This window comes from Anomaloglossus baeobatrachus, chromosome 1, assembly GCF_048569485.1.
Source record: "Anomaloglossus baeobatrachus isolate aAnoBae1 chromosome 1, aAnoBae1.hap1, whole genome shotgun sequence".
In the NCBI taxonomy this organism is placed as follows: domain Eukaryota; kingdom Metazoa; phylum Chordata; class Amphibia; order Anura; family Aromobatidae; genus Anomaloglossus; species Anomaloglossus baeobatrachus.
This window is the reverse complement of record NC_134353.1, coordinates 650708310-650725613: the sequence shown is the minus strand read 5'-3', so window position 1 is coordinate 650725613 and position 17304 is coordinate 650708310. Positions and strand designations below refer to the sequence as shown.

Below are 17304 nucleotides of genomic sequence, written 5' to 3'. Positions count from 1 at the left end.
GAAGATCCCGTGCCATGTGACCGAGTGGATAAAGGGCAGGGACTCCAGGACTCTGCTACCCGTTTGGTTCCTGGACCCCAAGGCAACAACATGTCCACCCTGTCCGGCAAGCCAGAGATCCCGGAGCCCGCGCCCGGAACAGCGGCGTGGATGGAAGCCCGGACAGCGGCAATATGTCACCGCAACCAGGCCCAGGTGCGTCTCCTGATGGAGCGATGGACTGCCGAGGTGGAGGAGCTGGCTGCGGTCGCGTGGGCATACGAAGTGGAGGCAGCCTTAGAGGAGCGGGTGGGCGACCCATGCCCCTATGTCCCAGAGGGACCGGCCGATGCGGCTGAGGGACCCGGTCTCCCGCGCCCCCTTTACTGCCTCCCCCGTTGTCCGTGTGGATCACCGCTGCTCCCCCACCCGACCCGCTGCTACCAGCACCGGCAGCGGGGTCCGTTTCAAACGGCCTGCGGGGACCGGCATGCAGGGGAAGCTGGCGGCGAGAAAGGAGAAGCTACAGTTCCCGCGTGAGCCGCGGGGACGGCGGGCTCGGATGTTCCGGTGGAGACTCCCCATGAGACAGCTGGCGGCGACCCGCCTGCCGCAGAGAGGATATCGGCCACGGCGGTCTGCCCGGCCACGACGGAGGCAGAGCCCGGCTCGTAGTCGGACGGCGGTGGCTCAGGAGATGACACGAAGTCTATCTCGGAGGAAGAGAGGTGTCCCGCTGCGGGTGCCCCAGAGACCACATATATCCCGCGATGCGGTGGGAATGGGTACCGGATGACCTTCTCCAAGCGTGCCTGCTGTGTGTTGGAGATGTACGAGGCCGAGACAGAATCTACTTCCGAGGATGAGGCCCTGTCTGACGTCGGGGGTGTAGTGGTGCCCATCTGCCGGCACTGTGAGTTGCCTGGGCACTTCGCCAGTGCGTGCCCTAGGAGGGCTCTCCCCATGCCTGAATAAAAGCTGGCGGTTCCAGCTACCCCATTTGTTGGCCCCCGTTGGGACCCTGTTGAGTCCCGTTTACCCTGTTTTACAATAGACAAGGCCGAGAACTTGCAGGCCACCTAATAACTTTTGGGTTTGTAAATAATTCCCAGACCAACCCTTCAGGTCCTACAGTCTTCGGAGAGGCTGGTTGGAGGAAGGTCCTGCGGCAGAGGAGGCCGAGGCCCTGTCACCATGGCAACCGGTGACAACCCTCCGGGTCAGGTGTTCCCTGGACGTGGGGCCTCTGAGATACTGCTGGGTAAGGAACTTTTTACCAAGCCCATATGGGCAATACCCGGGCCTTGACCCGTTCCTGGACTGGGGAAAAGGGGTGCTGAACTAGTTTTAGAGGCAGCATCAAGGTTTAAGTTTGCTTGGGTGGGCAAGCGGAAGGACCCAGTCCCGTTTTCCGTTAATAAAAATGTTGATTTTACATGTTTGCAACGTTTAGGAATGTGTCTCCCGTAAGGGATGATTAACCAGCTTATTTGAATGTAAAAAGTTTATTATACTTGTATATGTTTTTCCCGTTTATCTTTTTCAGTTAAAAAGCAAACAAAAATAAGCTCGCGGACGGTCTGCATTAAACCAAGGGGGAATGTGACGCCCTGGACTAGCCAGGTAGTCACAGACAGGCCCTTGCACAAACACCAATCCTCTAAAAAGGTAACAGCTGCCAACTTAAAAACCCTGAGTCACCCCTCTCAGGCTTTGATGTTCACACCCGGGGCGGAGCCAGGCAGTTGGCCATGCCCACCGAGGAGTTCGGATAGCCTGAGGCGGGAAAAAGCAAGCAGATGAAGTTGGGGAGGAGAGGAGAGCAGTCTAAGAGGTGTCAATAGGAGGAAAATGTCTGTCGGGGATCTGGGTCATAGCCCAGATACCCTGTGGCCAGGAGGCAGACGGTGGTTGCCGCCTGCAAGAGTCGGGAAGACGGCTGGTGGAACCGTAAGGGACCGGGACAGGGAAGTGGCCCGCCGGTACCAAACCGGGGAACCAACAGGAAACCGGAGCACCAGGAGGGCTACTCAGACCCAGTACAAGGCCCAGAAGCCACTGGACCGAGTCAAATTCACTGATTGGGGTCTGGACCTTAGGTTTTTTCCCACCCAAGTCCCGACTGAAGACAACAGCCCAACAAGGGGGATAGAAAGCCACCACTCAGGCAGAGAGATCCCACGGGCCAGCGTTTGCGGGCAAACAGGCTCTCCCGACACACACACGAAGCCGGGGAGCGGACTCCCGTCGCGGAAGCGCAGGCAGTCAAAATCTACAAACGAGGTGCAGGAGAAAAGCGGGGACTACCAAACCGGGTGGGGGACCAGACGTAGCCGGCTGCGTGCACCGACCACCATCTTTTGGTTTACTAGAGACTCCGGTGTATCTGTCATAGTGAGTACAACAGTGCCCTTGGGCCGCGCACCGCCCCGCACCGCGCCAACACGCCCGCACCCCAACTTCCTAACCCCAACAACCGGACCCCGGGAGCATCAACCCCCTACCCACGGCAGCGGTGCTGTCAACACTCACCACGACCCGTGGGTGGTGTCACGAACTTAAACCCAAAACCGCGGCTCCGACCGTGAACCTCCCCACTGAAATCCCTCACGTAGCACCAGCCTCCCTTCAGAGCGACGTGACCCCAGGGTTCGGAGGTGCTCGAGCCACCCACCGACGAGCCTGGATCCGAGCGGCTCGGCTGCGGCCGAGCCCCGGGGCGGCACATATACAATATAAGAGAAGATACTAAGAATATCACCCAGCAAATAGGACTGTATATAAAGTATCAGAGGAGAGAACAGGAAAAGTGGTACTGTTTAGAGTTCCTAAATACAATATAAGAGCAGATACTAAGAATGACACCCAGAATACAGGACTGTATATAAAGTATAATAAGAAAGAACAGGAAAAGTGGTGCTTTCCAGAATTCATACATACAAAATAAGAGAAAATACTGAGAATGACAGCCAGCATACAGGAGTCAGGACGGTATGTAAAATATGAGTGGAGAGAAAAGGAAAAGTGGCATTGTTCAGCATCCATATAAATAAAATAAGAAAAGATACTGAAAATGACACCTTGCATACAAGACTGTATATAAAGTATGAGAGGAAAAAACAGGAAAAGTGGAACTGTTCAGCATTTATATATACAAAATAAGAGCAGATAGTGAGACTAAAGCGGGCTTTACACGCTACGATATTTCTAGCAAATGCTAGCGATATCGTACGCAAAAGCATCCGCCCCGTCATGCATGCGATATCGTGTGATCGCTGCCGCAGCAAACATTATCGCTACGGCAGCGTCACACGCACTTACCTGGTTGGCGTCGGCGCTGTGACTGCCGAACAATCCCTCCCTAAAGGGGGAGGTGCGTCCGGCGTCACGGCGACGTCACCGCGACGTCACTAAGCGGCCGGCCAATCAAAGTGGAGCGGCGGAGAAGAGCGGGACGAACATCCTGCCAACCTCCTTCCTCATTGCGGGCGGGACGCAGGTAAGGTGAGGTTCCTCGCTACCTCGGTGTCACACACAGCGATGTGTGCTGCCGCAGGAACGAGGAACAACATCTATAAACAACCATTAACAATTTTTGGTTTTAGGACGACCTCTCCATGGTGAACGATTTTCACCACTTTGGAGGACGTTTAAGGTCGCTGGTAAGTGTTACACGCTGCGATACCGTTAATGACGCCGGATGTGCGTCACAAACGACGTGACCCGACGATAAAACATTAACGATATTGTAGTGTGTAAAGCCCCCTTAACACCCAGCATACAGGACTGTATATAAAGTATAAGAGGAGATAACACAAAAAGTGGCACTCTTCAATGTCCATATATACAAAATAAGAGCAGATAGTGAGACTTAAGCCTGCTTTACACGGTACGACCGATTGTGCGATTTCACAATCGATCGTACCCGCCCCCGTCCTTTTTGCGTCACGGGCAAATCGCTGCCCGTGTCGCACAAAGTTAGTAACCCCCGTCACACATACTCACCTCTCGTGCGACCTCGCTGTGGGCGGCGAACGTCCACTTCCTGGAGTGGGAGGGACGTTCGGCGTCACAGCGACGTCACACGGCCGCCGGCCAATAGAAGTGGAGGGGCGGAGATGTGCGGGACGTAAACATCCCGCCCACCTCCTTCCTTCCACATAGAGACGGCGGCGGCTGCGGGAGGCAGGTGAGCTGCTCATCGTTCCCGTGGTGTCACACGGAGCGGCGTGCTACCACAGAAACGATGGTCAACTAAATTAAACGATATTATGGAACCTAACGAGCAGTACCCGACTCACGATTTGTGAGCGATACTGCGTCGCTAGGAGGTGTCACACAGGCCGGCATCGCCAGCGATGCCGGATGTGCGTCACAAAAACCGTGACCCCGACGATCTATCGCACGATAGATTGCCTGGTATAAAGCAGCCTTAACACCCAGCATACAGGACTGTATATTAAGTATGAGGAGGGAACACAAAAAGTGGCATTGTTCAGTATATATACAAAATAAGGGCAGATAGTGAGAATAACACCCAGCACACAGGACTGTATATAAAGTATAAGAGGAGTGAACAGGAAAAGTGGCACTGTTCAGTGTCCATATATACAAAATAAGGGCAGATAGTGAGAATAACACCCAGCACACAGGACTGTATATAAAGTATAAGAGGAGGGAACAGGAAAAATGGTACTATTCAGAGTTCATATGTACAAAATAAGAGCAGATAGTGAGACTTAAGCGGGCTTTACACGCTACGACATCGCTAATGCGGAGTCGTTGGGGTCACGGAATTCGTGACGCACATCCGGCCGCATTAGCGATGCCGCTGCGTGTGACATCGATAAGCGATTTTGCATTGTTGCAAAAACGTGCAAAATCGCTAATCGGCGACACGGGGGTCTATTCTCAAATCTCGTTACTGCAGCAGTAACGAGGTTGTTCCTAGTTCCTGCGGCAGCACACATCGCTGCGTGTGACGCCGCAGGAACGAGGAAGCTCCCCTTACCTGCCTCCCGGCCGCTATGCGGAGGGAAGGAGGTGTGCGGGATGTTACGTCCCGCTCATCTCCGCCCCTCCGCTGCTATTGGGCGGCGGTTCAGTGACGTTTCAGTGACGTCGCTGTGACGCCGCACAGACCGCCCCCTTAGAAAGGAGGCGGTTCGCCAGTCACAGCGACGTCGCCGGACAGGTAAGTATGTGTGACGGCTGTGGGCGATGTTGTGCGGCACGGGCAGCGATATGCACGTGTCGCGCAACAGATGGGGGCGGGTACCCACACTAGCGATATCGGGACCGATATCGCAGTGTGTAAAGTAGCCTTTAGGCTGGACTCACACGAACGTATTAAAAAACGGTCCCATTCTCGTTTGCGAGAGTCGGACGAATTTTTCTCACTTGTCATCAGTGTGCATTCAGTGTGCTGTCAGTGTGCTGTCAGTATACAATCCGTTTTTTTTGCACAGCAGCTGTTACTCATTTACAGTCATGTACAGGAGAATTTACAGTGTTCTGTGCTACATGATAGGATTGTATTTAGAAAAACGGATGTCACTAGGATGGTCCGTGTGCCGTCCGTGTGACATCCGATTTTTCCTCGCACCCATTGACTTGTATTGGCGAGCCTCGGACGTATTCTGGATCAAATCGCAGCATGCTGCCGCTTTTCTCGCATCCAGAATCTGGATGCAAGAAAAGCTGACCAACTGCTCTCCCTCATTGACTAGTATTGGTCCGAGTGTAATGCGAGAATTTCTCGCATTGCTCTCGTCCGTTTTTGTCGCTCGTGTGAGCGTACCCTAACCCAGCATAAAGGACTGTATACTAAGTATAAGAGGAGTGAACAGGAAAAGTGGCACTGTTCAGTGTCCATATATACAAAATAAGAGCAGATACTAAGAATAACACCCAGCATAGAGAACAGGAGATGTACTGTTCAGCGTCCATATACACCTAAGCAGAACAGCCAGTATACAGCATACACGCGGTGTGAACACGATGCACCCAGACACATTGCCTTCTCCACTCCAAGTCTTCTTCAGGAGTTCAGTAGTCGAGATGTGTCTGGGTGTAGGCTCAAATACCAGTGCTCCTAGCACAGCACCAGCAGACATACCATAGCTGATCTGACAGTACTGACAGATGACTACTCCATACTACAATAGATATCATGACTCTCAGAATCAGTAGACAATGAAGTGACGTCCACACAGTGACTCACCTTCTGTCTTGGAGACGTCTGAAGATGTCAGGCATGCAGGCAGCCCGCAGAGGGTTTTGCTGGAGCTCCTCCTTCCCTTGCCACTTCCAGCACTCTGCAATGTCTGCATGTGTTTGTACTGTAAGTACTGTGCTAGTCAGCCCTTGGCACATATGCAGTAAATACGTTGGAACACATTTTAATAAATCACTGACAGTGTTTTTTTTACTGGCATACACTATGAGTAAAAAAAACACTTTTTTTTTGTGGATTGTCTGTGAATTTACGTATAGTTGGCAAGCCTGTAAAGACTTGTCAGTCAAAGAGATTGGGTCCTGCCTCTGAGTAGTCAGCGAAACAGTGTTTCTGAGTGACACATACATGGTTGTAATAATATTCATGCTGCCCATGGTTTGGCATTATGAATCAGATGGGAGGTTCCCTTTAAATCTTTCACCCAAGACCCAATTTTTGATTCAAGTCTTTCCTTAATTATATAAACAGTGTAAAATATCATGCTGCTTCTTTGGGTCGCCTATGATTGTGTTGTCCTTGAGTGCACCTGACAATATCTGGGGGGGGTACAGCCTCCTCATATATCTCATTAATTCATAAAGCCGATCTGTCACAATATAAACAGCCTACATTATTTCATAAACCCCCTAGACCTGATCAGGCTCATGTAGTTTGAAAATTTGTCAAAATGGCTATAGGACGATCATTATAAGTCCAGCTAGAGGAATTAAAATATTTACACAGACCGTATTCTAAAATTTGGTGACAGATAATTAATTCACTTTGTCCCTGTTGTCATCAAAAGGAAACAGTTACCTCCAAAAATCCTATTTACATGAAGATATAGGGTTAATATGCAGGTAAGCTGCATTAAGAACATGCATGGCTGGCTTACTGAAGCAGCAGCTACAGAGAGAAAATGAAGTTGTATTCTTCCTGTAGCCTCTCCCTTTCAGTCATAGGGGTGGTGCAGGGAGGGGTTACTGTGCCACCCCTGTAGCGGTCGAACCGCTCGGATCCTGGGTCTGCTGTGGCTCGAGGGTCTCCGGACCCGGGGGCTCGCAGCCACTTCAAATGAAAAAAGGGGTATATTTACAGGGGAAAAGAGTTTGTGACGCCACCCGTGGTTCGCGGTAAGGGGAGTACCGCTGCTGCCGATGGGAGTACCCGGGGGAGATGGAGTGGGGCAGCCAGATGACATTTCCTCCACGGGTAGGGGAAGCCCCCGGACTCTGGATGGTGAGAGGTGGTGTAGGGGAGCGCAGTGCTGGTTGGAAGCAGGGGAGGACCACGTACTCACACAAGCAGTGTTGGTGATGATGCAACTGCAAAACAGACTCCGACAACAAGGTAAACCAAGTCACTGGGTTCCGCTGCTCTCTTGGGGGAGCTTGTCTGGGTGTCCGTCCCCTCTGGTACTGCCGGGTGGTCCAAAGCCTGCCTCCGTGTACAATTAGAAATATTCTGGTGGCCCGTTGGCTTAAATCTGTCCGGGCCCCGCTCCCTACTTGTTGGTAGTGGAGCTGCGATCTCGAGGGCTCACGCTTGGGATTTCCGTGGGCTGAGTGGGTTGGAAAGCCCTATCCCCCTCGTTGCGCTAGGGCCCCCGATCTCTGAGCTTCTTGGGGACAGTCCATAGAGTAACTATCCTCCACAGGTTAATTGCCGGGTTGCCTGAAGCTACTCCCCGACCTGAGGTCCTGTACTCCGCCCTGCTTTCGGTCCCAAACCGGTTATTAGGCTCGAGATGCTGACCGTCCTCCAAGACCGGGTCTAGGCACCCAGCCTCAATACCTTGTGACTCCTCCGGGCCCAGACCACCATCTGTGACCTAACCTGCAACATACAGGGAGCCACCACTCCCTCAGCTCCTCAATTCTTGAGGGCTACTACTGCTCTGTCTACTTCCCTCCCACCAGTCTGCCTGACCCCTAGGTGGGCGGCCCTATTCCAGCTAGGCAGCCCATTGGTGTGCCTGACAGGGTGTTGTGTGAGGTGTGGTTGGGATTTGGATGCTGATGGAGGCAGTACCAAAGGGTGGGAACCCAGAACCATGAGGGGTTGAGTCCTGCACCAAAGAGTAAAAAGTTCAGTACCCTGTGATGCCCTGACTAGTCCAGGGACGTCACATTACAGTCACTGCTCACTATGCTGTGAGTTCAGCTGTAATGGCACTCTGGCAGTTTCATTGACAGTCTGCTTTGCACTCCCAAGCTACGATAGAGCCTGTCAATGTGCTGTGGAGTGATTACAGCTGCAATCACAGTATAGTGGATCGGTAACCATAACTGCTTTCTCTACCACCCCTATGACCAGCATCGTGACTAGAGTCTGATAGGCCCCAGTGCAAAATTTGGATATGGCACTGGGGGCACACCACATGTTGATTAGAAGTATAGGCCTGGCCCATGTAGCATTTTAAATACTATAAAAAAATAAGCGTTTTCCCCCCTTCATTATGTAGTAATGTCCCCCATCCTGTACTAATGTCCCACATCCTGGGCCCTTTCTTGGTAAATCTGTCCCCCATACTAGTATATATATCCCCAACCTGAGCGCCTTCATGGTAAATATTTTCCTCATCCGGGACCCCTTCCTAGTAAATATGTCTCCCATTCTGGTATATATGTCCCATATCCTGATAAATACTGTACAGTATATGTCCTTATCCTAGGTGCCTTCCTGGTAAATATGATACTCAGATGCACATCCAGCTGACGTGGTTGAAGTCGTGACATTTGCTACCACAATTGTTTTGCCCCTGCATAAAAGTCAGCATTCTGCAGTTAGAATTCAAGCTCATTTGCTCCTTGTAGGTAACGCTCCAATAACGCAGCAAGGCTGGATATTAGCACTATTTGCGGTGCCCCTGAGACACCAGGTTGCCACAGGGTAATGCTTCTCCTGGAGGTGTGATACCCATCCTGGATTCTAAGGACTCCTCTGCCGGTAAAAGCCACTAACAACACACCCGCACCATCATGTACACGCCTACACCCCAACACGAGGCTGGGAGACTGTCTAGCAACAGATGACAGAGATGGGCACTTATTGGTTAAATGGGGCATCCAATCTGTGGGGGGAGACCAAGCAGGGGGAGGGATCAGTGGTGTGGTAGATGGGAGCTGGCAGGAAGTGAGTTCAGTTAAGTCTGTGACAGGAAAGAGTTCAGTCAGGAGTGAGGTGTGAGAAGAACAAGAAGTTGAAGGGAGAGTTCTGTGGGACCTGCAGTCTGGGCGATGTGAAGACTGGGGTCCGGCCTGGCCACCGGTGTCGGGTGGACCAGATGAGCGGGCAGAGAGGAGCAGAGTACAAGAGCAGTGAGGGGCCAGAGAGGCCAGTTGGTCTGGTGGCACGGCAGCCCCAGAGCTGGCAGGAGCCGAAGCTGCTTAGGTACCTGTGTGTAGCCTGGGGCTGGTTACTGAGCTCAGCCCAGGTTCTGTCTGTTAACAGCTGGGGAAACTGGGGGTGCAGGAAGGGTTCATCTGACACGTTACTGGCACGGGAGTCTGAGAAGAAGGGATTCCCTGGAGCCTACCTTGGTAGAAGACAGTACCAGGCAGCTGCACCTTTTTACCGTGAGTAAAGTGACATCAACCGCAGAACTCGTGTGGACTAAATTATTGCCGGCACACTGCACCACAACACCAGCTCCGAACACTACTACCACCATCATCACCTGCCGGGGCCTGGCCCTGCTTGTGGAGGGCCCAAGTTATCAGAGCTGCACATTCCATCAGCCCCAGCAGAAAATCTGGCCGCACACCGCAAGTGGCGTAGTCACTACAATCCCCTTTTTATTTTCACCCCCCTTTTATTTTTTTTGACCGACCCCCCCCAGATCCCGGGACCGGGCACCCGCCACGACTGCAACCATCCCCCTGAGTGTCGCACACGCCCAGGACCGAGTACCCCATGCCCTGGGGTGTGTCATATTTATCTGCAGATTACCACTATCTGCAGGTAGATAGAATTTGTGGACATGACAGGCTTCCTTTAAGGAGGTTATCCACTACTAATTTAAGCTCTTCTCATATGATCTAACTCTTCCTAACAATCATTTTCCTGCTATACTTTTATTACCTGTCCTGCTTCTGTAAGCCTATGTCTGTGTGGCTGTTTTATAAAGCCACTTTCACACTGCATACCTCTCCCCGTTCAGTGGTCCTGTCGAGGCTTCCGTCCTAACCTCCTGCAAAATGGGTTTCATACGAATGCGCCGACGGGGCCACTCACTATAATGGTGCACACGGAGTCACAGTGTGCTCTGTCATGCAGCATTTTCAGGGGTATACGCTAATTGGAGGCGGACACCCTGATGTAGTAGACTGAATCTGGGTGTCCGCCTCCAGTAAGCATTGAGTGCGGCTCAGTCACCGGTAGCTTGTAAAGTATGGCCCTCTCTGAAATGGCGCAGTATTTCTAAGTTAAACATACCTGGCTGAGTTCCTACAGCCAGTGCCTGGTACATACTTCCCACAGATTTGGCAGCACGTATCAGTTATCTGGTTCACTTTAAGTGAAACTACGTTAGGAATCCACAGAGATTTCTGAGTTGCTATTTTTGTCTTGTAGTGTAGGACATCTCTGTGACGTAGCGTGACCTGACCTGTAATTAATATACTCAGTAATGTTTGCAAGTTACACAAGGATATTAAATAATGCAGTTGTATTAATCATTTAAACATAAAATATGACATATATAATAAATCCTTGCTTGTGTTTCTAAGAATGTCTTTTGGTCTAACGGAGTCTTCTTGAATTCTCAGTACAGATAATCTTTGACCTTGACGGGCTGATCACTGCTCAGTTTAAGAAGAATGAAAGATCAAATGTTCTCTATATTAAGCTACTTGGTAAAAAAAAGGTACCGTACATGAAGTAGAACTACATAAACCCACCAGGAAGCCTGTAGTCCGTACACAAATGTACTTCGTTATTGCGGGAACTGATGTGTAATGTATAATTTAAACATCAAAGGACATTTTAATGCTATTAGATGGACATTCTGAATAGATATGACAATTGGTATAAATCTAAAATTTAGATGTCATCTTTTCAACGCTGGAATCCTGAGTTCAAATCCTAACAAGGACAACATCTGCAAGGAGTTTTTATATGGCATCATACCACACTCCAAAGACATTGTGATAGAAAATTTAGATTGTAAGTCCCAATGTGTACAGTAATGCAGATGTTTGTAAAGAGTAGAATAACTTGGGACGATAGCCGGGGTCAAGGTCTGCGCTTTTTTGCACCCTTTCATGCTATATGAAAGAGGGAGTCCTGTCTGGATGTGTGTACTCACACCTTTGCAGGCCGCATGATGCCGATGACTTTGACTGGCGAGGACCAGATGTTAACCAAGTCATTGAGGGAGGCCACCAGTTCTTTAAAAACATTATTTTACTGCACAACCACTTGATGGCAACTATATACAGCAGGTAGCGGGTACACAACTTCTCATATGTTTCTTCATGAATACAGAGCATTTCTACACAGCCTCTTTAAATTTTCAACCTCATTTGTTCCTGCCTCCAATAACTTGATTGTTTCACCACCACCCAGCTTAGTACAACAGTACAGTCTATGAAATTAATCTTTTCTACCTGTGGTTCTGCATCTTACAGTATCTGTGTCCTAGAGGACTGATTTGCCAATATAGCTCCACTTAGCTTGAAGCTTCTTGATGCCTGATGGAACTCCTGCCAAGGGCACTCACATCATCTCAAGGTTCCATTTTGTCCTGGTCCGTTACCTTAATGAATTGTAAACTCGGGACTGCGCTGCTAGGCGTCCAGTCCGAGGACCGAACTCACTCATTCTCTCAGTCTTTCGGTCAATTCTCTGACCTGTCTCCAACAGATCACTCTGCGACTCAGTAATCTCTCTCTCTCAGTATTCTGGATCTCCGTATCCTCATTCCTTGGTCTCCTCTCATCTTAGGGACACCCATGTCATGCAGGTCTGCTTACCAACCAAACCTCAGGTGTGTCTCTATCACACGCTAAGCCCCATCTTACGTTCTGACCAGAAACTGTCCCTGTTCCTGCACTTAAGCCCCTTGCACTCTGGGCTAATCGTAAACATTAACTGCTTCTTGCCCTACTGTCAACATAACACAATACATCACTAACACATGCCAAAATTCACATTACACATCACGAACACATCACATTATACATTACACACCACAACAATAACATTGGTGTCATCAAAGGGGATCGTGAGCAATATGTCCATCTGCTTAGAAAAGCCCTGTGGAAATTAATAGCTTTATATAACTAAGTAAAATAAATACAGTATTATTATTTTTTATTATAGCGCCATTTATTCTATTGCACTTTACATGTTAAAAAGGAGCATATATGGCGCCCCTGAGGCTTCAGTCGCCACAGAGTATTGCACCCAAATTTGGGTGTAATGCTAAACCCGGATCCTGAGGAGGTCAGTCCTGGTTTCACCACTTACACACTCAAATACACACCAGGTTGCCCCTGTTCCCACTGGGAACTGGGCTAGGGTCGGGTAAGAAAGGGGTTGCCAACAGAGTGGTATTTACAGGATGCCCTCAAAAAGGGGCCCCAGTCCTACTAGCTTAGGACCTGGGAGGGAGGAGGAGCAGCCAGCAGGAGGTTTCAGGAGCCAACACAACAGTTAAGGTGTTCTCCAGCAGGAGAAGAAAGGAGCAGATGTATCTCACGGGTGCTCCGGTGGGAAGGAGGAAGAGTTCACGTGGTTGCCATAGTGCAAGGGCATCTGCTCCCCTCGGAAACGGCGCCACACAGGGTGGCAGGACCCAAGGGGAGATCATACTTCACGTTGGTTTTCCAGAATCTGCCTGGACGGGGAAAGTTTGAAGCTTCCCTGGCCACACAGCGCCTGAAATCACAGTGCCAGAGAGGATCCGGGGCCTCGCATAACGCCGGACCCCATATCGGAACCGCGGCACTTGCATATAGGGACAAGAGTACTACTCGTGAAAACCCGGGTCCCCATGTAGCTTCAAGCCAGGGGGTCCACTGACAGGCACTACAAGTAGGGAACCCACCGAACACCACACCGGACTGATCTCTAAAGGGATTGGGGTTTGACGGAGCCCATCATAGCAAGTGACCGGTAATACCTGGGTGAGTGGCACAGCACAACAGTGAGTAAACAACCTCGAAACGCAGCAATAGACTCTGTCTCTTCATTCCCGGCACTACCGCTTCGCGCTTCGGCACCCGACATTACTACTCCCCTCTTCATCCTCCCCAGGAGCCACTCCACCAGTGGGAAGGATACCTTCCATAGCTGCTACCACCAGTTTTTGATCCAATTACAAATCCTAATTTTGTACCTATTGTTCTTAATTTGCCCAGTATCCAGCTATGTAGAATAGTGTAATATTCCTTTGGAAAGTCCAAAAACACTATATCCACAGCTAATTCTCTGTCCAATCTTATACTCCCCTCTTCTATCCTCTGTAAAATTGTGCTACCTCTCACTTACTGTACTTGCTATCACATACTTCTGTACAAAATCCCTCACAAGTTCTTTAAACTTTTCCCCACAGTGGATGTAAAGCATTCTTGTGTATAATTACCTGGGAACGACCTAGAGCCTATTTTAACAATAGGTGACGCATTAGTCTCATGTTAGTTGCCAGGCACTGAATGAGGAAGAGAGTCCGGGGACACTCAGCACTACTTTCCTCCATTTATGGGCTCTCCGATATATACGGCACTCGTCTGATATATACGGTGGTGTAAGTGAGCCCTAACTCCAGGCACATCCTGTCAACAGCGGATTTTCAGCACCTGCTGGGAGTTACAGTTTTCTTGACAGACTGCATTCCATAAAGTAACTTTCGTAAGAAGACCATTTAACTCCATTCTTTACCAGGCACATTTTCAGGTTTTCCCCTACATTCAGATTAAATAGATGTATATTTTTTCTACCTCAGATATTCAAATACTTTTAACAATTTTATAACCATAAATATACCATCTCAGTCTTCTTTATGTGGAGTCCCTCTGTGACAACTGGCTCCTCACTTTTGCAGCTGCTCTACATGAAGTGATGTGTCAGAATATCAGTGAAGAGTAGAACACAGACTGCCTAGACAATTATCATCTATGGGTGGTCCAGAAGCTGTTAAAGAGAACCTATCAACACAATTTTATAATGTAAAATAAAGACATGGCTGTTATGATGCTGTAATACTGATTTAATTGATACCTTTCTTGAAGAAATACAATTTGTAGATTTCTGCTAATTAGGTTTCAGTGCACTTAGGTAGGATTGTACCCTGAGTGTTCTCCTCCCTGTCTGTGATTCCCCGGCTCCTCCACTTTCCTCCAGTTTTTAAATCACCTGCCTTCTTTGAATAAAATCTCAGCAGTAACCTGTCCTTCCTATACCAGAGCCAAATGGAGCAGCTGCAGAATCACAGACAGGCTGGAGAAATCCCAGTATACAGTCCAGCCCCTGTGCACCAAAATCTAAAAATGGTGATTGAAAACTTCAAATGGTGATTAAAGAAGAATTACAATTTGGATTTCTTCACCAAGGGTATTAATGTAATCAGTATTACAGTCCCATTATAGCCATGACTTTACTTTACATTACAAAATCGTGATGACAGGTTTTCTGGTTCTCTTTAAAGGGGGAGTTCACATGAAGAAACCATTATGAAATTTGAATGCTGCCAAAATTAAACACAAATACAGCTGTTTTCACCATCTAACAGCATGGATTTCATATTGATTGTTAATCGACACTAAGGCGGGCTTTGCACGTTGCGACATCGCAAGCCGATGCTGCGATGTCGCACGCGATAGTCCCCGCCCCCGTCGCAGGTACGATATCGTGTGATAGCTGGCGTAGCGAAAATTATCGCTACGCCAGCTTCACATGCACTCACCTGCCCTGCGACCGTCGCTCTGGCCGGCAACCCGCCTCCTTCCTAAGGGGGCGGGTCGTGCGGCGTCATAGCGACGTCACACGGCAGGCGGCCAATAGCGGCGGAGGGGCGGAGATGAGCAGGATGTAAACATCCCGCCCACCTCCTTCCTTCCACATATCCTACGGAAGCCGCGGTGACGCCGGTAGGAGATGTTCCTCGCTCCTGCGACTTCACACACAGTGATGTGTGCTGCCGCAGGAGCGAGGAACAACATCGGACCATCGCGTCAGCGTAATTATGGATTACGCCGACGCTGCACCGATGATACGATTACGACGATTTTGCGCTCATTAATCGTATCATCTAGGCTTTACACACTACGATGTCGCATGCGACGCCGGATGTGCGTCACTTTCAATTTGACCCCACCGACATCGCACCTGCGATGCCATAGTGTGCAAAGCCCACCTTAGGGGTACTTTGCATGCTGCGACATCGCTAGCATCGGATAGCGATGCCGAGCGCGATAGACCCTCCCTGCGACGTCGCTCTGGCCGGCAACCCGCCTCCTTCCTAAGGGGGCGGGTCATGCGGCGTCACAGCAATGTCACACGGCAGCCGTCCAATAGAAGCGGAGGGGGGCACATGAGCGGGACGTAAAGATCCCGCCCACCTCCTTTCTTCCGCATAGCCGGTGGAGGCAGGTAAGGAGATATTCCTCGCTCCTGCGGCTTCACACACAACGATGTATGCTGCCGCAGGAACAAGAAACAACATCGTATCTCCTATTGGTGCGACATTATGAAAATGACCGACGCTACACAGATCACCGATTTTCAACGCTTTTGCGATCGTTTATCGGCGCATCTAGGCTTTACACGTTGCGATGTCATTACCGGCGCCGGATGTGCGTTACTTTCGATTTGACCCCGACGATATCGCAGTAGCGATGTCGCAGCGTGCAAAGTACCCCTTAAGATTGTGGGTAAAACTGCTGTTTATTTAACAGATCTCACAAGCATTAGCAATAAAAGTGAAAACATTCTGCCCCAAAAAGCAGCAACCACAAAACTTTCCTATTCAAATATAGGGTGAATGTGTGTAGTATTTTTGTGAATGAGGATCAGGTAATATTTTCATGTGTCTGAAGAGTGGGCCCCAAGAATTAATGTCACTGGTGGGCCCCACACATCACGTCTGAAACTGATGGAAAATGATTGGCTTCAAAGTCAGCATTAGATAGACCAGCCATTATTTTGTAGGAGCATAAGGCGGGCTTTGCACACTACGACATCGCAGCCCGATGCTGCGATGCCGAGTGCGATAGTGCCCGCCCCCGTCGCAGCAGCGATATGTGGTGATAGCTGGCGTAGCGAAAGTTATCGCTACGCCAGCTTCACACACACACTCACCTGCCGTGCGACGTCCCTGTGGCCGGCGACCCGCCTCCTTGTTAAGGGGGCGGGTCGTGCGGCGTCACTGCGACGTCACACGGCAGGCGGCCAATCAGAGCGGAGGGGCGGAGATGAGCAGGATGTAAACATCCTGCCCACCTCCTTCCTTCCGCATATCCTACGGAAGCCGCAGTGAGGCCGGTAGGAGACGTTCCTCGCTCCTGCGACTTCACACACAGCGATGTGTGCTGCCGCAGGAGCGAGGAACAACATCGGACCGTCGCGTCAGCGTAATCATGGATTACGCCGACGCTGCACCGATGATACGATTACGACGCTTTTGCGCTCGTTAATCGTATCATCCAGCCTTTACACACTGCGATGTCGCATGCGATGCCGGAAGTGCGTCATTTTCAATTTGACCCCACCGACATCGCACCTGCGATGTCGCAGTGTGCAAAGTGCCCCTAAGTCCACCGGTGGAATCTTTGCTATTCCAATGGGCCTGTCGAACCCTGATGAAGTGTCAAAAATGTAGGAAATATAATTTGAAATAAAACTGTCAAAAAAAAATACTGCATACTGTTTTTAACAAATGTCAAGAATAAATAATTGGGTACACTATGTGACGCACTTTATTAAAATACATTTTGTTTTTCGCAGAATTACATTAAATGCATCTGTCATGGACATGTACCGCCCCCGTGCCAGCGGCCGAGCCGCTCGGACCCGGAACCGCGGTGGCTCGAGGGGTCTCCGGACTCGGGGGTTCGTGCGGACACCCTTGTTTGAAAAGGAGAGTATGTACAGGGGAGTTAGAAGTT

General features: G+C 50.0%; 1 protein-coding gene across 4 annotated transcripts in view; it reads right to left on the bottom strand.

The window, feature by feature from the left end:
* The window catches only part of PLA2G4C (phospholipase A2 group IVC), a 154811-nt gene that overhangs the window by 123280 nt on the left and 14227 nt on the right, over positions 1-17304 (bottom strand). Inside the window, exon 1 of one of the 4 annotated variants that reach the window (XM_075319887.1) lies at positions 6203-6290. The exons of the other annotated variants lie outside the window; for them this stretch is intronic. The gene's annotated coding sequence lies outside the window, so the exon portion shown is untranslated. Of the gene's footprint in view, positions 1-6202; positions 6291-17304 lie in introns of those variants that run through there. 4 annotated transcript variants of the gene reach the window in all.